The 18,842-nt window shown below is 36.0% G+C and overlaps 1 long non-coding RNA gene across 30 annotated transcripts in view; it reads left to right on the top strand.

The window, feature by feature from the left end:
* Positions 1-18,842, top strand: part of LOC144306781 (uncharacterized) — a 350,851-nt gene that overhangs the window by 178,788 nt on the left and 153,221 nt on the right. For 3 of the 30 annotated variants that reach the window (XR_013373848.1, XR_013373869.1, XR_013373888.1), the window contains one exon: positions 1,340-2,886. The exons of the other annotated variants lie outside the window; for them this stretch is intronic. This is a non-coding gene — a long non-coding RNA (uncharacterized LOC144306781). Of the gene's footprint in view, positions 1-1,339; positions 2,887-18,842 lie in introns of those variants that run through there. 30 annotated transcript variants of the gene reach the window in all.

Consider the following 18,842-nt stretch of genomic DNA (forward strand, 5'->3'; position numbering starts at 1 on the left):
TTCACTTTAAGTATAGATATTCTGAACACTTCAGTTTACAAAAAGAAACATATTTCTCTCACTTGGTCATAAATTCGGTCACAAATTAAGCTATCTTAAGCATTCTGTAGACCTAGTGGACTTTCACGTTAATGGATCTTTTAAGGGTATTGCTGATTAAATACCAGCAGCAGGAACAAAAACAATGCCATCATTCTGCTCTTCTTAAAATCAAACAAAACCCCTGCTTTTTAAAAGTTAGATAAAATCTCACTCAAGATACAGTTCTCAAATTAATTTCACATAGAACTTCACTTTTGTTTGTTCTTGACTTTTGAATGGTTCTGTTTTGCAAAGAGTTAGGGGTTTTTCTTTGGAATGACTAACTCAGAGAAGGCACCATGGAAAGGCTAATATGGAAAGTCTTTTTATTTGTTTTAAATTGTAATTTTTATTGCCACAGCATCTGTTACAAATTGACAGTAGATGGTAACAGAGGTTTTTGTGGGGCTCCTACACTGATCATATGTATTGGATTTGGAAAAGGCCTATTCTAATATACTTCATATGTGTAGTACACTCACTTCAATGCTCACAATCAGGAATTTCAAAATAAGCTGACTCCAAGGCAATCAATTGATATACTTTAAACAGTGTGCCACAGAATTTCTGGTAACTAGATTTATTATAACATCATGTGCATTACAATGAAATCTCATAAGATAACTGTCAATTATATTTCCCTTCATTTCATTAGCAGAGAGGCCTGATATTTTGTATAGCTAACTGAGAATTCATGGCACTTAGTATACAATTGTATTGTAAATTGCTTTAGTTTTTAAAAAAAGCCTGTTTGTGTCATAGTATGATTGACATTTTGGCAGAACTGTGTAGAACTCTGGAAATAATGTTTATTACTTAACTGATGCATTTACAGGAAAGGTTCAAAATGAAAAAGCATTTCTTGTGGAAAAAATGGTAATTGCTTTTGGGACTTGTATGATTTCATGGCTAGAGCTGGGTAGGGGATCTTCTGAATTAGCTTTATATATTTTCATGAATAAGTAAAAAAAATTGTGTTCGTTCATTCATTCACTGTACAAATATTGTATGAATGCCTATTAAGTGCCACATACTGAAATAAATACTGTGTATGGCGTGATGAATATAACAGACCTAGTCAATGCCATTGCCAAACTAATAGTTCTATAGAAGAGTCAGAAATAAACATAAAGATATCTTTATATATAAACACACACACACAGACACACACACGATGTCTTAGGTACCAAATGCCAAACTGAGTTGTGCTAAACAAAGATTTATTTATTTTTTTAAAACTTTTATTTATTTATGATAGGCACACAGTGAGAGAGAGAGAGAGAGGCAGAGACACAGGCAGAGGGAGAAGCAGGCTCCATGCACCGGGAGCCCGACGTGGGATTCGATCCCGGGTCTCCAGGACCGCGCCCTGGGCCAAAGGCAGGCGCCAAACCGCTGCACCACCCAGGGATCCCTAAACAAAGATTTAAAAAGTGGCAAAAATCATTCAGAAAAATTTTAACTCCCTCTACCAAATAAGGGAGATAAATGGATACAAGAAGGAGAAAATGGACAGACAGAGAGAATTTTTGGAGACACTTTTGTGTGTTTTCTGAGTTCCCTTTTTGTACTCCAACTCAGTAAGAAACCGAGTTCAATTCTTCAACTTAATAAGAAGGCTTTTACTGAGACAACCCTTGATATATGTTCTCCGTGGTGCGGGGACCCCCGTGGATGGTAGAAATCCTCCCTGAGACACAAACAGGCTGGCCAACTCCAGTTGGACAAGTTGAGCAACAAGCAGCTGCTGTGTTATGTGGCCTGCATTATCTGACATTGGTGAGACAAATGCACAGGAGTGCTTCCTGGGGACTATACGTAGCCCAAACAGGAATCAGCTTGAGACCATCTGAGCTTTTAAGATCAGAGCATTCCTGAAGATGCCATCTTCAACAAACAGATTCTGTTTATTACTAATAAACCCATCCCTTATCCTCCTCCCCACCACCAACACTAAGCAACCACTAATATGAACCTTTGGTCTGTATAGATTTATCTACTTTGGACATTTCATATAAATGGAATTGTATAATATGTTGCTTTTTGTAACTGGCTTCTTTCACTTAGTATAATGCTTTCAAGTTTTATCTGTGTTGTACGATATAGCAGTACTTTGCTCCTTTTTTATTGCTGAAAAATATTCCATATGTGAACGTACCATATTTGTTTGTCCATTTATTCGTTGATGGACATTTCAAACTTTTGGCTTTTTCTGATCATTGCATCTCAACTATGGAATGTTCCAAATCATGTGATTAATGTTATTTTGGATGAAATCAATGGATTATCGATGTCCATACATTTACCCAACTAACTTGAATGGTGTATCTTAAAAATTTATGAACGATAGTGGAGATGTCACCATAACCACTAATGAGATGTAGGGCTAATTGGTTTCAAATGCTAACAAGTGAACATTGAGCCAGCAAAACTGGAATGAGTTAGCAGTGCTACTAAATTTTTCTGGCTTCAGACCACTGGGGTCTGTTTGCCTCTTCCTATCCTAGCTGTTAACTAGCACTGACACTTAACTTGAGGCCTGAAGAACAGGTAATGTTTAAATCACCAAGATTTTTTTTAAAAAAATGTATTCTGTACTTATTTATAGCCAATCATTTTCAACTTAAACAAACATTTCTTTTCAAAAACATAGCAGCTTTTAAACCACTGCCAAAATATTAGGGCAAATAGGCTTTTTTTTTGTCTTGGCAGAGTGTACATAAACATACAATGCCTTGCTTAAATATTCATAGACTCCCAGCTCACAGTACAGTAACTTAATAATAAAATATTTTGAAGAGGGAACGATGCTGTGGAGCTTGTGATACCACTAATGGATTTGAAGAGGATGCTAATGCATTGTAGGAGGAAGTGAATTGAGCTCTCGTGTGTAAAGGAGGATTATAAAATATAATTATGAAAAAGCAGTAGTGGCGGGCTGAGGAAGTTCTGTTGATGTGTGGGTACTACAAACGACATGTTTTGTTGATGAGAATGAAGGCTTAGATGGATATTTACTGTGCTAGCAATCTTCTCTATCCTGAAACATGGAATGCATTATAGAAATGGCCATTTTGTGAACTCCAGAGTGAAAATTAAATAGTGTAAGATGGAGGCTGACAAGACTCATGCAGCTTTTCATTTCAAATAACAGCCATCTAGGAAGGCTAAGCTTTCATATCAAGAACTTCGTGAAGGCACTGGGAGAAAAAAAAAAAGTGATATAACTGTCAAAGTAGAGGAAAAACTTTTTTTTTTTTTGTAAAAAGAAGATTAAGGAATTATAGGAAATTAAATAATTCATGGTATCCTGCTCAGAGTAGAGGAGGCATGAAGACCTTTCTGAATATCATTTCCTGGGTTGGGCATTGACAACTTACAATATATTGTGGGCTTCAGTAGGAACAAGTACACCAGGACATAGGGTGAGAGACTCAGCTTCTCTAAGCTTCCAGTTTTCATGTCATTTCCTTATCTAAGGGTCCGCCCCCTCAGGCAAAATGAAGAAATGCTCTTAGAATGTTAGTCCAATAGCGGCACCTGGATAGTTCAGTCAGTTGAACATCTGCCTCCTGCTGGGGGCATAATCCTAGGGTCTTGAGATCGAGCCCTGCGTAGAGCTCTCTGCCCAGCAAGGATCCTACTCCCTCTGCTTGTGCTCTCTCTCTCAATTTCTCTAAAAAAAAAAAAAAAAAAAAAAGAAAAGAAAAGAAAGAAAGAAGTCTGATATTTACTGAAAAAAATGCGAAATACCTAATCAGCAATATATATAAGAACATCAGAGACAGATCATAATTGAGATAATCCAATAATCCATCACCTTTTCCCTTTGTGGTAAATTCTGAACTCTATACTTACTGCTCAGTGTTTTACTCCAATCTTTCATTGAGGAGTATACATGTAATAGCAATAGAGTTTACTTTTCAGAAGTACATTAAGTAAATGAGCGTTGCCCCTTAATAGAGTTATTTTGTTTTTTTATTTTTTAAAGATTTATTTATTTATTTATTTATTTATTTATTTATTTATTTATTATAGACATAGAGAGAGAGAGAGGCAAAGACACAGGCAGAGGGAGAAGCAGGCTCCATGCAGGGAGCCCAATGCGGACTTGATCCCGAAACTCCAGGATCGCCCCTGGAACTAGGGCAGGCGCCAAACCGCTGAGCCACCCAGGGATCCCCCAATAAAGCTATTTTAGAAGAGAAATGTGTGTTCTAATAACTTTAACATTGTTTAACACATTTATGAAATGCTGTGTTTCTGTAGAGAAATTGTTTAAAGATTATGAAAAAATTCATGCAGAAAATAGGCACAACACCAAGTTTAAATAGTTGTTAATATGCACCATATTTAGTTCACATCTTCTCTCTCTCCTTCTCTCTCCCCACCCCTTCTTACACAAGTGGAACTCTACTGATACACCCAAATTCTCACCCCACTTGTTCTCTCTCCCTCCTCAGAGGATGCCACTCATGAGAAATGGTTGTGAATCTTTTCTGTGCATAAAAAATAGACTTTGTAGAGCCATGTAGACTTACAACAAAGTTGAGAGGAAGGAGCAAAAATTTCCCATATACTCCCTGCACCCCCCCTTATGCACAGCCTCTCCCATTGTCACCATCAGTCGCCAGAGTGTTTTTTCTTTCTTTTTTTCTTTTAAGATTTTATTTATTTATTCATGAGAGACACAGAGAGAGGCAGAAACATAGGCTGAGGGAGAAGCAGGCTCCCTGCAAGGAGCCTGATGTGGGACTGGATCGCAGGACTCCAGGATCATGACCTGAGCCAAAGGCTGTTGCTCAACCACTGAGACACCCAGGCGTCCCAAGGAATTTTTTCTAGTTTTTAAAAAGATTATATTTATTTATTAGAAAAAGAGAGAGAGCGTGTGCATAAGTGGGGTGATGGGCAGAGGGAGAAGCAGATTCCCCACTCAGTAGGAAGCCCAGTGCATGGCTTGGGCCCACGATCCTGAGATCATGACCCCAGCCAAAGTCAGACACTTAACCGACCAAGCCACCCAGGTGCCTTTAAAAGGAATTCTATGTCCTGGATAGTATTAATTTGTCAGTTAAATGTAAGACAAAATCTTCCAATCTGATTTTTTTTTTTAATTTAAGAAGTGCTTTCACATTGAAGAATTGTTTTTTGTAATGTTCTCAAATTTAGCATTTTTTTCTCTTTCGTGGTTTTGTGCTTATATAAAAATTTTCTGGGCAACCTGGGTGGCTTAGTGGTTTAGCACTGCCTTCAGCCCAGCCTAATCATGGAGACCCGGGATGGAGTTCCATGTCAGGCTCCCTGCATGGAGCCTGCTTCTCCCTCTGCCTGTGTCTCTGCCTCTCTCTCTCTCTCTCATGAATAAATAAATAAAATCTTAAAAAAAATAAAAAAATAAAAATAATTTTCTTTTACCTTAATATCATATAGATCTATTTTTTAAATATTTTACCCTAAAAAATTACAAAGTTAATTCTTCATGTTTGGGACTTCATTCGTGTGTGGCCATCAGCATGTGGATGCAACGTGGGGTAAGGATCTAGTTGTATCTCTAGATCTTACATATCTAGATGTATGTAATGATCATACATCATTAATTTCTGTCATCATTTTATTGACTAGTCCATCATTTCCCCAGTGATATGTAAGGTATCTCTGTCTTATACCAAACTCATTTATATTTAACAGCCTGTTTCTAATTGAGCAAATAGCAGTGAAATATCTCAGCTATATGAGAAGTGTATGTTTAACCTTCTAAGAGGCTATCAAACAGCTTTTTATGGTGGTTGAACAATTTAGCATTCCCACCAGCCATGTATGGAAGAGTTTCACTTGATCTCCATCCTCACCAGATTTGGCACAGTCAGTTCCTATTTATGATTTTTTTATATTAGCCATTCTAATAGGTATGTAATAGTATATCATTGTGCTTCATGTGTTTATTTGCCATGTGTATGTCTTTTTTATGATATATCTGCTCAAATTTTTGTCCATTCTTTTGTTAATTTGTCTGTTTCATTATTGTTGACTTTTAAGAGTTCTTTATATATTCTGGATACAAGTCCATCAGATATGTGACTTGCAAATATGTTCATTTACTTGGTGGTTAGCTCTTTATTCTACTAGCCATGTCTTTAAACATTTTAATTATGATAAAGTCCACATTACCATCTTTATCTCTTTTACTGGTTGTGTCTATAGTTTCATGTGTAAAAATTCTTGGCCTAACCCAACTTTCAAAGACTTGTTTCCTATGTTATGTTTAAAAATTTTATAGTTGTACATTTTACATTTAGGTCTATGATCCATTCCAATTCAATTTTTATAATAGGGCATGAAGAATTGGTTGATGCTCAGCTTCTTGATTATGACTGTCCAACTATTTTGAAACATGTGTTGAAAAGACTATTCTTTCCCATTAACTGTCTTTGCACCTTTGTCTAGATCAATTCGCCAGATTTGTGTGGGCCTACTTGATACTACACTGATAACTGTAGAAAGCTACAGTTATGTAGATGATAAAAATACAATTGTGTGAACTCCAACTTTCTGTCAAAATTGTTTCAACTATTCTTTTTTTTTAAAGATAGATTTGTTTGTTTGTTTGTTTGTTTATTTGACAGAGAGACAGAGAGCATGCACAAGCAGGGGGAATGACAGGCAGAGGGAAAAGGAGAAGCAGACTCTCTGCTGAGCAGGGAATCTGACACAGGGCTTGATCCCAAGCATTATGACCTGAACCAAAGGCACACACTTAACCGACTGAGCCACCTAGATGCCCCTGTTTCGTCTATTTGAATTCCTCTATGTTTCCATATATATTTCAGATTCACTCATTGTTATCTGCCAAAATCCTAATGGGATATTGATGGGGATCTTGTTGAAGTCATAGACCAATATGAGGGAAATTTTCATATTAATAGGTTTTTTTGGTTTCTTTCATCAGTTCTTCTGCAGATATTTAACATACAGATTCTGCAAATATTTTTGTCAGATTTATATCTAAGTATAAACAGTGCAGTTTTTAAATTTCTGCCTTCAACTGTTCATGTCTAGTATATAGAAACATTGAACTGCAGTGAATTTATACATTTATTTGGAGAAGAGTATCATCTTTAAGACACTTAAACTTTTAATCATTTTATATGGAATATTTCTCCTTTTATCTAGGTATACTTTTATGTATTTCTGTACTTTTTCTCCTAGTTCTTTATAATTTTGTGGCAATTGCAAATAGTATCATAATTAAATTTTATTTATAATTTATTTTGCTGCATAGAGATGCTATTGCATTTTGTATTTTAACCTTGTACTCAATAACACTACTAAACTCTAAGTCAGCTCTGTTCAGTAGACATGCAATGTTAACCACATAAGTAATTTACAATCTTCTAATAGCTACATTCAAACACAAGGAAAAAAAACACAGGTGAAATTAAGTTTAATAGTATATTTAATATAATATATCCAAAATATCATTTTTAACATGTACCAATATATAAATTATGAATGAAATATTTTCTTCTTTTTTATACTAACCCACCAATCTGGGATGTATTTTATACTCAAATAGGATGATTCACTTCCAATAGTTACAGTGAAATGTAACTCTGCTAAAACAATAAAATCCTACCAAAACAATAATATGGAATGGAAAGCTACTTTGTATTGCTTCAGTTTTAAAATCTCTATTTCTGTCAATGAGATTAAATAAAAATTCAGTTTCACAGCCACACTCATCCCATTTCAGGTGCTCAATAGACACACAAAGCAAGGGGCTACCTGATTGGACAGTGGAGCTCTAATTAGTTCTGGTGTTTTTCATTTCTGTTTATAACATTTTGGCCTTTAACAATTTTCTTTCTTCAATTTTCTTCAAGTATATTCTATTCATTTTTTTCCAACTGGATGATTATTTCATTAATTTTTAATTTTCCTTTCATGTTAGTATAATCAATTTAAGAAGATTATAGTTTTCTTCAAATTACTGCTTTACATATATCTCCTTGTCATTCAGTTTTTACATTTGTTCTAATTCCATTTTCATATCTTCTATGACTTATGAGTAATTTAGGGATGCTTTTTAAATTTCCAAATGGATGAGAGGATTTAGTAATATTTTTATTATTTTAATTTTGTTGCATCACAGAGAATTACTTGATATATACTGTTTGGTATTTGGTGAAACTTGGATTGTGGTCTAGTATGTTCTAGCTATGTTTCTAAGGTTGCGCTCTAAATTTATTTACTACTTTTACTGAGTTTCAGTCAGTGTGGTCTATCAATAATTAAAAGACATTCTCTTACAAGCTCCTACTGTAATTGCTATTTTGTCAATTTCTTTGTAATTTTATGAATTCTTTAATACTTTTGAGACTATATTTTTGAGAGTGCAAAGCTCAGAATCATTCTTATCTTTTTATAGTGACATCTAGCTATCTACCATCTATCTATCCTCCCATCCAACCATCCTTCCTTCCTTCCTTCCATCACTTTTGTTTAGTATTTGCCTGATAAACCCTCTTCTATTTACTTTCCTTTGAATTTATGTCTTATCATACTTGTTTGTTGTTTAAAGCATTTCTTTTTTATGATACAAGGAAGCTTACTTCCTCCAAAGCAAACTCTGCAACCTGTATTTGGGTTCAGCTAGTTTATTTGGGGATTGAGGACAAGAAGTTTAAGTGAAAAAATGGGTGCGAAGTGAGATGGGTAGAAAGACAAAGAGGTTTGTGAGTAAGCAGGGTTGAGAACTGGGGTTCAATCACCTTGGGGACCCTCCGAGAAACTTTCCGCATGGCTGAGCAGTTTATATACTGATTCTGTGCTTTTGAGGGTTGCTCTGGATGTTAAGTCCCTCACATATCCTGATTGACCCTCTGTGCAGTTAGGAAACTTACAAAAGCCTTCAGGTGGGGAAGAAGAGAACAGGTGTTTGAATGGGGTGGAATGGGGGAACTCTCTAGGTCAGGTGATCAACCGCGGCTGTGGAGGAATTCAGGTGGGAGGAGGAGTTGCAAGGTGCAGGGTTGCAGGGCTAGGCATTAACAGTGCTCAGGTTAATTTAACTACATCCGAGTTTAACCTTTAAAATATAATCTGGGGGGCAGCCCGGGTGGCTCAGCGGTTTAGTGCCGCCTTCAGCCCAGGGCATGATCCTGGAGACCCGGGACTGCATAGAGTCTGCTTCTCCCCACTACCCATGTCTCTGCTCCCCCCCGCCCATGAATAAATAAATAAAATCTTTAAAAAAATAAAAATACAGTCTGGGGCTCCTGGGTTGCTCAGTTGGTTGAGCATCAGACTCTTGGTTTCAGCTCAGGTCATGATCTCAGTGTCATTGGATTGAGCCTTGAGTTGGGGAGTCTGCTTGAGATTCTCTCTCTCCCTCTCCCTCTGTCTGTCCCCCTGCTCCTGCTTGCCGTCTTTCAAGTGAATAAATAAACCTTAAAAAACAATAAAGTACAATCTAAGAATCACTGTTTTTCAGCTATTTCAGCTTTTTGTTTATTTAGAGTTATTTGCATTGTTTTCCCCACTACTTATTTTTATACTACTTTATTATTACATTTTTCTTCACTTCCTTTTCCCCCTTTCTTTATAATATTTATTAAATGTATTGAATTTTGTTTATGCTCATTTTCTCTCTTCTACTGGTTTTGAAAAAATAAAAGTTTTGTTTGTATTTCTTAATGGCTACCCATAAAATTTGAATAGAAGATATTTAAAGTTGTTAAATATTTAAAGTTGTTTATCTATTTTTCAAGATAATAAAAGAAACTAGATTTCTTTTTCTTCAACCTCCCAACCCTTCTCCACCCACAGTAGGTGGGTAATTGTTGTGCAATATTTTAATTTACATTTTGTCTTTATTATAGCACATTTAGTTATTTTTTTATCAGTCAATGCTTGTTTGCTAATTTATTTGCTCACCATTGTTTCTCGCATCCTATTTCTTCCATTCAGTTTGTTTCTTTTTTCATTAAATATGTCTCTCAGTCTCAGTGAATGTTTGTTAAGTAAATTTCCATAGCTTTTTCTTTTCTTTCTTTCTTTTTTTTTTTTTTTTTGATAGAATGATTTGGTTTTTTTCTCACTCTTCAAAAATTGTTAGTTTGATGCAAAGTCTTACTTGACAATTATTTTCTGTAAATATTATCAAGATATTCCATTATTGAGGCACCTGGGTGTCTCAGTGGTTGAGTGTCTTGCCTTTGGCTCAGGGCCTGACCCCGGGGTCCTAGGATCGAGTCCCACATCGGGCTCCCCACAAGAAGCCTGCTTCTCTTCTCCCTCTGCCTGTGTCTCTGCCTCTCTCTGTGTCTCTCGTGAATAAATAAATAAATCTAAAAAAAAAGATATTCCATTATTATGTGGACTCTATTATCTATTGTCTAATTTTTGCCCCATTGTAGATAATTCACTCATCCTTCTGTTGGCTTTTAAATTTCTCGTTTTTGGTATTCTTTGATTTCATGTTGATGTATTGGGGTGTGGATAGATTTTATTTATGCTACTCCATAACCATTGGACAGACATCTTCAATCTGAAGACCTATGTCTTTCATAATTTCTAAAAAAAAATCAGCCATCATCTCCTTGCATTCTACCTCTTGCTCTTTTTCTTTTGGAACTTATGTTAGCCACATGTTGCAATTCCTCATTTTATCTAATATATGTCTTTGCTGTCTTTTAATATTTTCTATCTTTGTGATTTTCAGTCCATTACACTGTGCAATCTCCTGAGATATGTACTGCAGTCCACATATTCTCTCAGCTATTTTTAATCTGTTCTCAAATTTATCCATTGAGTTTTTAATTTCAGTGATTACATTTTTATTTTTATGGCTTCTAATTGGCTTATTTCTAATGTCTTATTTCTAGCCTAAGTAACTTGGCAATTGGATTTTATACCTTTAATTACAGTTGACTTTTGAACAACATGAGTTTAAACTGTGTGGGTCCACTTATGAGTGGATTTTCCACCCATAAATACCATACAGTACTGTAAAGATATTTTCCTTATGATTTTCTTAATAATATTTTTTCTCTAGCTTCCCTTTTTTTTTTAAAAATTTTTATTTATTTATGATAGCCACAGAGAGAGAGAGAGAGAGGCGCAGAGACACAGGCAGAGGGAGAAGCAGGCTCCATGCACCGGGAGCCCGACTTGGGATTCGATCCCGGGTCTCCAGGATCGCGCCCTGGGCCAAAGGCAGGCGCCAAACCGCTGCGCCACCCAGGGATCCCTCTAGCTTCCCTTATTGTAAGAATATGGAATATGATTCATAGAACATACAAAGTATGTGTGAGTGTTTATGCTATTGGTAAGGCTTCTGGTCAACAGTAGGCTATTAGTAGTTAAGTTTTGGGAGAATTAAAAGATATACATGGAATTTTGACTCCACAGGGGTTGGTACTACTTACCCCTGCATTGTCCAGGAGCCAATTTATAGAGTATTTTACTCTATAAATTTTACCTTCTAATTATTATTTTATCATCTAAAGTCTTTGCACTTCTAATACTGTATAGTCTTGCACATGTTGGGGTAATTTTTTTGTGTTTGGTAACTCTCACTGTGCCCACATCTTCTAGGTAGGGCTTATTGTTTCCATGACAATCCATCGGGCCTGAGTTTTAGAAGTGTCTAGGTGCACCTGGACTGTCAGTGGTTCCTGATCAAGCTTTGGATTAATTCTTAGATTGAAGTTTCCCAGAAAATGTGGTAATATTTGACCACGAAGAAAGTGTATTTGAGTTTGTATTTCAAAGAGGCTTTTTGTTTTTGTGCATTGCTTTTCCAGCAGAGCCTAGGGAAAAGATAATCTTTCTTTTTTCCTATTCTTTCCCTCTGCCTTCTGGCAGATTTTTTCTCTGTCTTCTTTCCCTCGTGTATCTCCAAGGATCCCAGTTTTATGAGCTAACTTATTTTCTAACTCCCCTTTTTATATAGCGGATGGGCTTACCTTCAGTCATCACATGGATACTAACATCCAGCTCCTAGTTGAGTAAGACAGAGTCTTCCCCTCCAAGTTCACTCAGGTCCTACCACTTTGATTTTTAGTTCTCCCTTTGGCTCCCCCCTGGCTTCTACAGATTACTTTCTCATTCCCGAAAGCTAATTAAGCATTTAGAAGACTTTTAGTTCTCTCTTTTATTTTTAATTTTTATAATAAATTTATTTTTTTATTGGTGTTCAATTTACCAGCATACAGAATAACACCCAGTGCTCATCCCGTCAAGTGCCCCCCTCAGTGCCCGTCACCCATTCACCAACCTCCCCCCCCCACCCTCCTCCCCTTCCACCACCCCTAGTTCATTTCCCAGAGTTAGGAGTCTTTATGTTCTCTTTTATCCATTATTTCTAAGGGTTTCTTTTGGGAGGACCTTCAGACTGAGTTGGTCATATTGTTGGAACTGGAAATCCTGTAGTAATTCTTTTGAAATCAATTTCAGAACACTCTTATGATCTGCAAACTAAATAATCTTATTAATGAATAGTCCTATATTACATGCCCAAAGTTGCAGAGTTTCAAATAACAGCCCATAGGGACCATGCCACTAAATTTGCCTTCACTTTAAAATTTGAAATAGGGTTTTATGAGAATAAAGTGAGCAGAACATGTATTTTTCCAATGTACATCATGCAATGCTGTCACATTATACAGAACCTGTGACATTAAGTAGACCAAATACAAAAACTCAATATTTGTGCATTTTCCCCTGCATCCAAAAGTGCTGCTGAATAATTCAGAATTATAACAAATAGAAAAAATCCATCACATTTTAAAGTAAACTTTTAGCAGACCCAGGGTCCTGGGAATTTTTGTCTTTTTTTTTCTTATTGTTTTTTTCCTGTATATACCCTTTCTGAAATAATCTGACATGTGGCTGACAATGATTTAAATAGGACTTAATCTGGTCAGAAAAAATGTATCTCTCATCTTACTCAAACTCTGAAATCCTTTATTTTCTACTTGTGATGCTAACATACACACCTGTGATAGAGGAATGAAGTCTCAGGTGTGCATTTAGTTGTCTGAATGACAAAAGAGTCCAAAGGTGCTCATTGCATCATAAGGAATAATTACCATATAATATTGTTTGAAACCAGTTCTCAAAATGACAAAGAATACCCCCTTTGAAGAGTAAGAGGCATTCAATTATTAATATATTAAACATGTTAGCATTGTTTGGTGTGGCGAGATTCTACTGACCTTTAAAGAGGGTCTTCTATAAAAAAGTCAATCCTGAGTGACTGGTACTTTCACCTGACTGCAGAGGTACATGCCTGCTTAGGAAGGTTTCCTGGGAGGCTTTTGTCAGTTGGCCTGGAAGAGACAAAATATAGAAATGGAAAAATATGCATACAACTTCTTACCTTAAATAGAAATAGAATCTGGTAAGACATTAAAAAAGTAGGATGGGTAAAACAAAATCAAACTGATGTAAGGCAGGAGCATATACAACTGTGAGGATGGATAGAGCCAGGTATTGCTTCAGAGGCTTCGAACCCTAAAATTATATTTGTACCCAAGATGGTTACAAATGCTAACTAACTCATACGATCCTTAAAGGCAAAGACTGCTTAATTGAATTTTGTGTTCTTCATTTCCAGAAAAAAATACTTTATATACAGCAGCAATTTGTTACATTTGTTTGATTGATTAAATGAAGAGAAAGAGTTGGGTAGACATAGTGTCCCTTGGTGCTTAAATGTTTTCTAGCTTTTAGATCTTGCTCCCCAATCCATCTTTTTATTTGTCTATATTTGTAGAGTTGATTATACTATTTTAATATGACCCACGATAGCATATTTATTTACTTTTTTTACTCTTTCCATAATTATCTACAACTGGAGAAATCTACCTGTTGAAACTACTATTCTAAATAGACAGCATCATCCACTTGCTAGAAATGACCTGAACTGTAGGGAGGGCATATTTTTAAAACTCAATTCCATATCAGTGACAAATGGATTACATTGATTTAGAATTTATGTCTTTATTTTAACATATGGCCTTTATTTTAAGATAACATAAAAGAATAAGGACTGGCAAATATGGCCTAAACATTGACTAAATCTGTATATATAATCTATTCTCATATTCAAAGAGTGCCACATAGATACTAATCATGTCATCACCCCCTATTTATTGAATACCCTTAGTATTCTCAGTTGAATACCAATGTTGCTGGTTCTCCATCCACTTTCTTATGATGTGAGCAGTAACTGGGGACTCATCAGTGTGATATGCATTTTAAGTTGTTTTTTCCACTGAAATGATGACTTGGACATACTCATCCAAACACTTGTGTCTTGTTCATGGTAAATGGCTGGCCACTGTTTAAGCAGACAGCATCTAACAATGCAGAGGAGATTTTTTTCCCCCAAGAAGAAAATTCCTCCCTAATGAATCAAATCCTCTCCTTCAATCTTATTTTCACCATACTATCATATATATGTATATGTATGTATGTTATGTAAATTGTGCAACTATGCATCCATCTTCTAGTTGTCAATTGACCTTCCCTTGTAGTATAAGCAATATTTTATGATACTACGATATAAAGACAGTTGTACAGTGCAGATAAACATTAAGAAGGAAAAAATAGCAGATATAAAAAATCAGTTAGAGAAATAGGAGAAATTTAACAGGAACTTATGATTAGTTGGTTACTATATCTGAAACTGAATTTGACTTTGTGTTTCACAAAAGACAAAGCACAATACAGGCTTGGCACAAAAACAATATAGGAAACCCAGTGGGTTAGGATGGTATTTATTGAGTGGTAATTAGGGAGGCTACAAGTTATTTTGGAAAGACAATTACAATAAATTTTGGATGGACTCTATCATTTGGATCTCTACCTAAGGGATATTGGGTAACATGATAAACAATGTATGTATTCAGTTATTTTGTAACAGATGAAGAGTCCTTCCAAAATTGGAAACTAGTATATATGAACTGTAAAAGCTAAAGTTATAACATGATATTAACTCAGATAAAACATTTTTATAAAATATAGGCTAATAGAATCCATATAGTTTGTTTTTGATGTCCAAATTTAATTAAGCAAAAAAGTTTCCATTTGCTCTTTAGTTCAAATATTAGAGTTAATCAACATCAGTATCAAAGTGAAAGCTTGATTAAATGATCTAGCCAGACTAAGGGCAGAACCTTTGCATTTTGTACTAAAAGGACACTCATATGCTTTCTGTATGTATGTACATATGTATGTATGTATGTATTTTTAATTCCAGTACAGTTAACATATCGTCTTGTATCCGTTTCAAGAGTATAATATAGTGATTCAATATTTCTATACATCATCTGATGCTCATCACATGACAAGTGCCCTCCTTACTCCCCATCACCTATTTCATCCATCCCCGCACCTACCTCCCCTCTTGTGACCATCAGTCTCTAGTTAAGAGTCTGTTCCTTTATTTCTCTTTCTCTTTTTTCCCTTTGCTCATTTGTTTTGTTTCTTAAATTCCACACATGAGTAAAAACCTATGTTATTTGTCTTTCTTTGACTATTTCACTTAGCATTATACTATCCACGTTGTTGCAAATGGCAGGATTTCATTCTTGGTTATGGCTGAGTGATACTCCAGTGTGTGTGTGTGTGTGTGTGTGTGTGTATCACCTTTTTTTCTATTCATTAGTGGATGGACCCTTGTAGAAACCTATATACTTTAGATACCAGACATACAGATGTTGTGAAATGTTTGGATATGGCTTTCATTCTTACCTATGGAGATGGACGTGAGAATAGTTAGAAATAAGGCCATTATTATTTTTAAAAAATGGAGTTCAGTCTCTTTGTGTGCTCAAACTATTAGAGAAGATCCAGCATTCTGGATATATAATATAGCAGTTTTTAACCTAAGAAATAAATGCAAACACTGTTATTACCAATTGAACACTTAACACCATCCAGGAGCCTTATAGAGCACTTGACTTTAGGAAAACTCTGCATCCTTCTCTAGGATTCACAGGCATGAATTGGCTCATGAGAAATGATGTTGCTTAGCCATTAGCCATTAGCCAGATGTGGTTAAATCAGATGGACCAAAATTCAAATTCCACATTGCACATTCATTGCTTATTAGCTGTGGGATTGTTGGCAATTTACTCTTTTTAAATTACTCTTTTAATCCTAATTTTTCTTTTCCATGAAATAAAAACAATAGTGCTGCCTAGTCCAGGATGCTGTGTGACGATTATATGTAGTGATGCACTTAGCATGGTGTCGTGTGAGTTAGGTACTCAATACCTGTTATTTATAATTATTAAGTGAAAAAAACATTCTCACAACTGGGAATGTGACTAAATGAGGTTACCTATTTTTAAAGATCCTGCTCAGTTGAAAAATGTTTGTGAAATATGCTAGTTTTGTGTTAACACAGCTAATGCCCAAGTGTTATTTCTGAGAACAGTTACCCATGAGGTCCAGTGATCTGTCAACATTACTCTAAGCTAGTGTTAGTAAGTCACTGCATTGAATAAGAAGAGGTGTGCTACTCTCAGAATTGTAAGGATCAGTGTGCTTTTAGCCAATTCATACAGAGTTTTATTAAGTTACTTAAAAAAAACCAAAAGAATAACAATAAGGCTGCAGCCTTATTCTGCTAAATTTAGAAACTCTTTGGACATTAGCTGACTTTTAAAAAGTATGAATCCTGGGCATAGTGGTTTAGGTGGGCACCATCCTTCATAAAAGGCAGTTTCCATGTACTAAGTATAAGGAGAGCTCAGAGATTAGGTACTGTGATTAGGGCTGAACTGACTGTTTCATTGGAGTCTGGCAAGCATACGTGTGGAGGGTGGAGGGGAAAGCAGGAATTTGCTGAACAAGTCAGAATCAGTGCTTTTGTGTATTAGTCCAAATGGGCTGCTGTAACAAATTACTATAGACTGAGTGGCTTATCAACAATAGAAGTTTATTTCTTACAGTCCTGGAGGCTGGGGATTCTAAGATCAAAGTGTCAGCAGATTTGGTGTCTGATGAGAGCCAGCTTTCTGGTTCACAATGACTATCTTTTCGCTGTATCTTCACACAGTAGAAAAAGGGATGAGAAATGTCTCTTCATAAGGGCACTAACCCCCTACAGGAGGGCCCTACACTCCTGATCTAATTACCTCCCAAAGCCCCCACCTCCAAATACCATCCCACTGGTGATTAGGTTTCAACACGTAAATTTGGGGGTGGTGGTGGAGAATGCAAACATTCAGTCTATATCAAAAGGATTGTTCTTCAGCCAAGGATACTACCCCAAACCCAAAGAGATCTTTTTAGGGTAGTGACACTCTCAAGAAATAGAGAAGGGTGACCTATATTTATGTTTTTCTTCACCATAATGATAGTGATACTATAATCCTAACTTAAAAATATTGGCCAACCAGGCAACTAATCAAACAAAAGCCTTTACTTTAAGGGCACCAAGAAGTGCCCTATACAAATTAAAATGAAACAACAATCTTTCAAATTCCCTATGCGTCCAGCACAGCAAAGTTGATTTGTTCATAGCATCCAGTATAGAGTGAATTCTATTGGCTAGCAGCGTGCTGGGTATTTTATGAGCATTATTTCTAATCTTGGCAATAACATCGAGAGGGAGGGAGTTTTAATCTCATTTAACAGATGAAGAACAATGCCATCACAAGCAGGTGAAAAATATTTTTTGGTCTCCAGGAACTGTATAGCTTTCTGTTGATAGATAACATAGTCAAACCCAGAGCTTGCTTTGTATCACTGAACGTGGTAATTTACACAGGCTCCTTTTCTTCTTGTCATACCTGATGGGAACAGAGAGATCTATTGAGTCCCAGGCCTCCCTATGTAGACCAGGGGTTGCCAAACTAGAGCCCATGGACCAAATCTGGCCTACCTCCTGTTTTTATTTTTGTTTATGTTTTTTTAAAGATTTTATTTATTTATTCATGAGAGACACAGAGAGAGAGAGAGAGAGACAGAGACACAGGCAGAGGGAGAAGCAGGCTCCATGCAGGGAGCCCAATGTGGGAGTCGATCCTGGGCCTCCAGGACCACACCCTGGGCTGAATGTGGCGCTAAACCTCTGAGCCACCAGGGGTGCCCTACCTCCTGTTTTTGTATGGCTGGTGAGATAAGAATGGTTCTTACATTTTTAAATTTGCATTTACATTTTTAAGATGTCAAAAGAAGAAAATAGTTTGTGATATGTGGACATTATATGAAATTCAAGTTTCAGATCCATAAAAAAAGTTTCATTGGAACCTGCTTACTCATTTACATATGATTTATGATTGCTTTGGTGTTACAATGGAAGTTAACGAGCTGTAGCAGAAACCTGATGGCCTCCAAAGCTTAAAATATTTACTATCTGGTTTTTACAGAAAAGGTGTACTGAGTCCTGTTGAGATAGTAAACTCCTTGAGGACAGAAAAAAATGTCTCCAACAGACATTAGACCCTTGCAGTCTAGCACAATACCTACACAGTGAACTCTAAATATAGTTTATGTAAATGAATGAATATGAATAAACAAATAAATGATTAATCTAAAAAGTCTTCAAGGACTTTTTTTTTTTCAAATTGGCTTTGAAAAGAAAATTTTTTAATGAACGCTCTGTAAGAAATCCTTTCCAGAAGTGTACAGGATTTGCCAACCTTGAGTTGGTAGAGTTGATGGAGTATTATCTGAAGCAGAACTGAAATGTCCTTTGCACATAAATTTAATTGGATTCTGACATTAACTACCTGATGCCA

This window comes from Canis aureus, chromosome 37 (assembly GCF_053574225.1).
Source record: "Canis aureus isolate CA01 chromosome 37, VMU_Caureus_v.1.0, whole genome shotgun sequence".
NCBI lineage: Eukaryota > Metazoa > Chordata > Mammalia > Carnivora > Canidae > Canis > Canis aureus.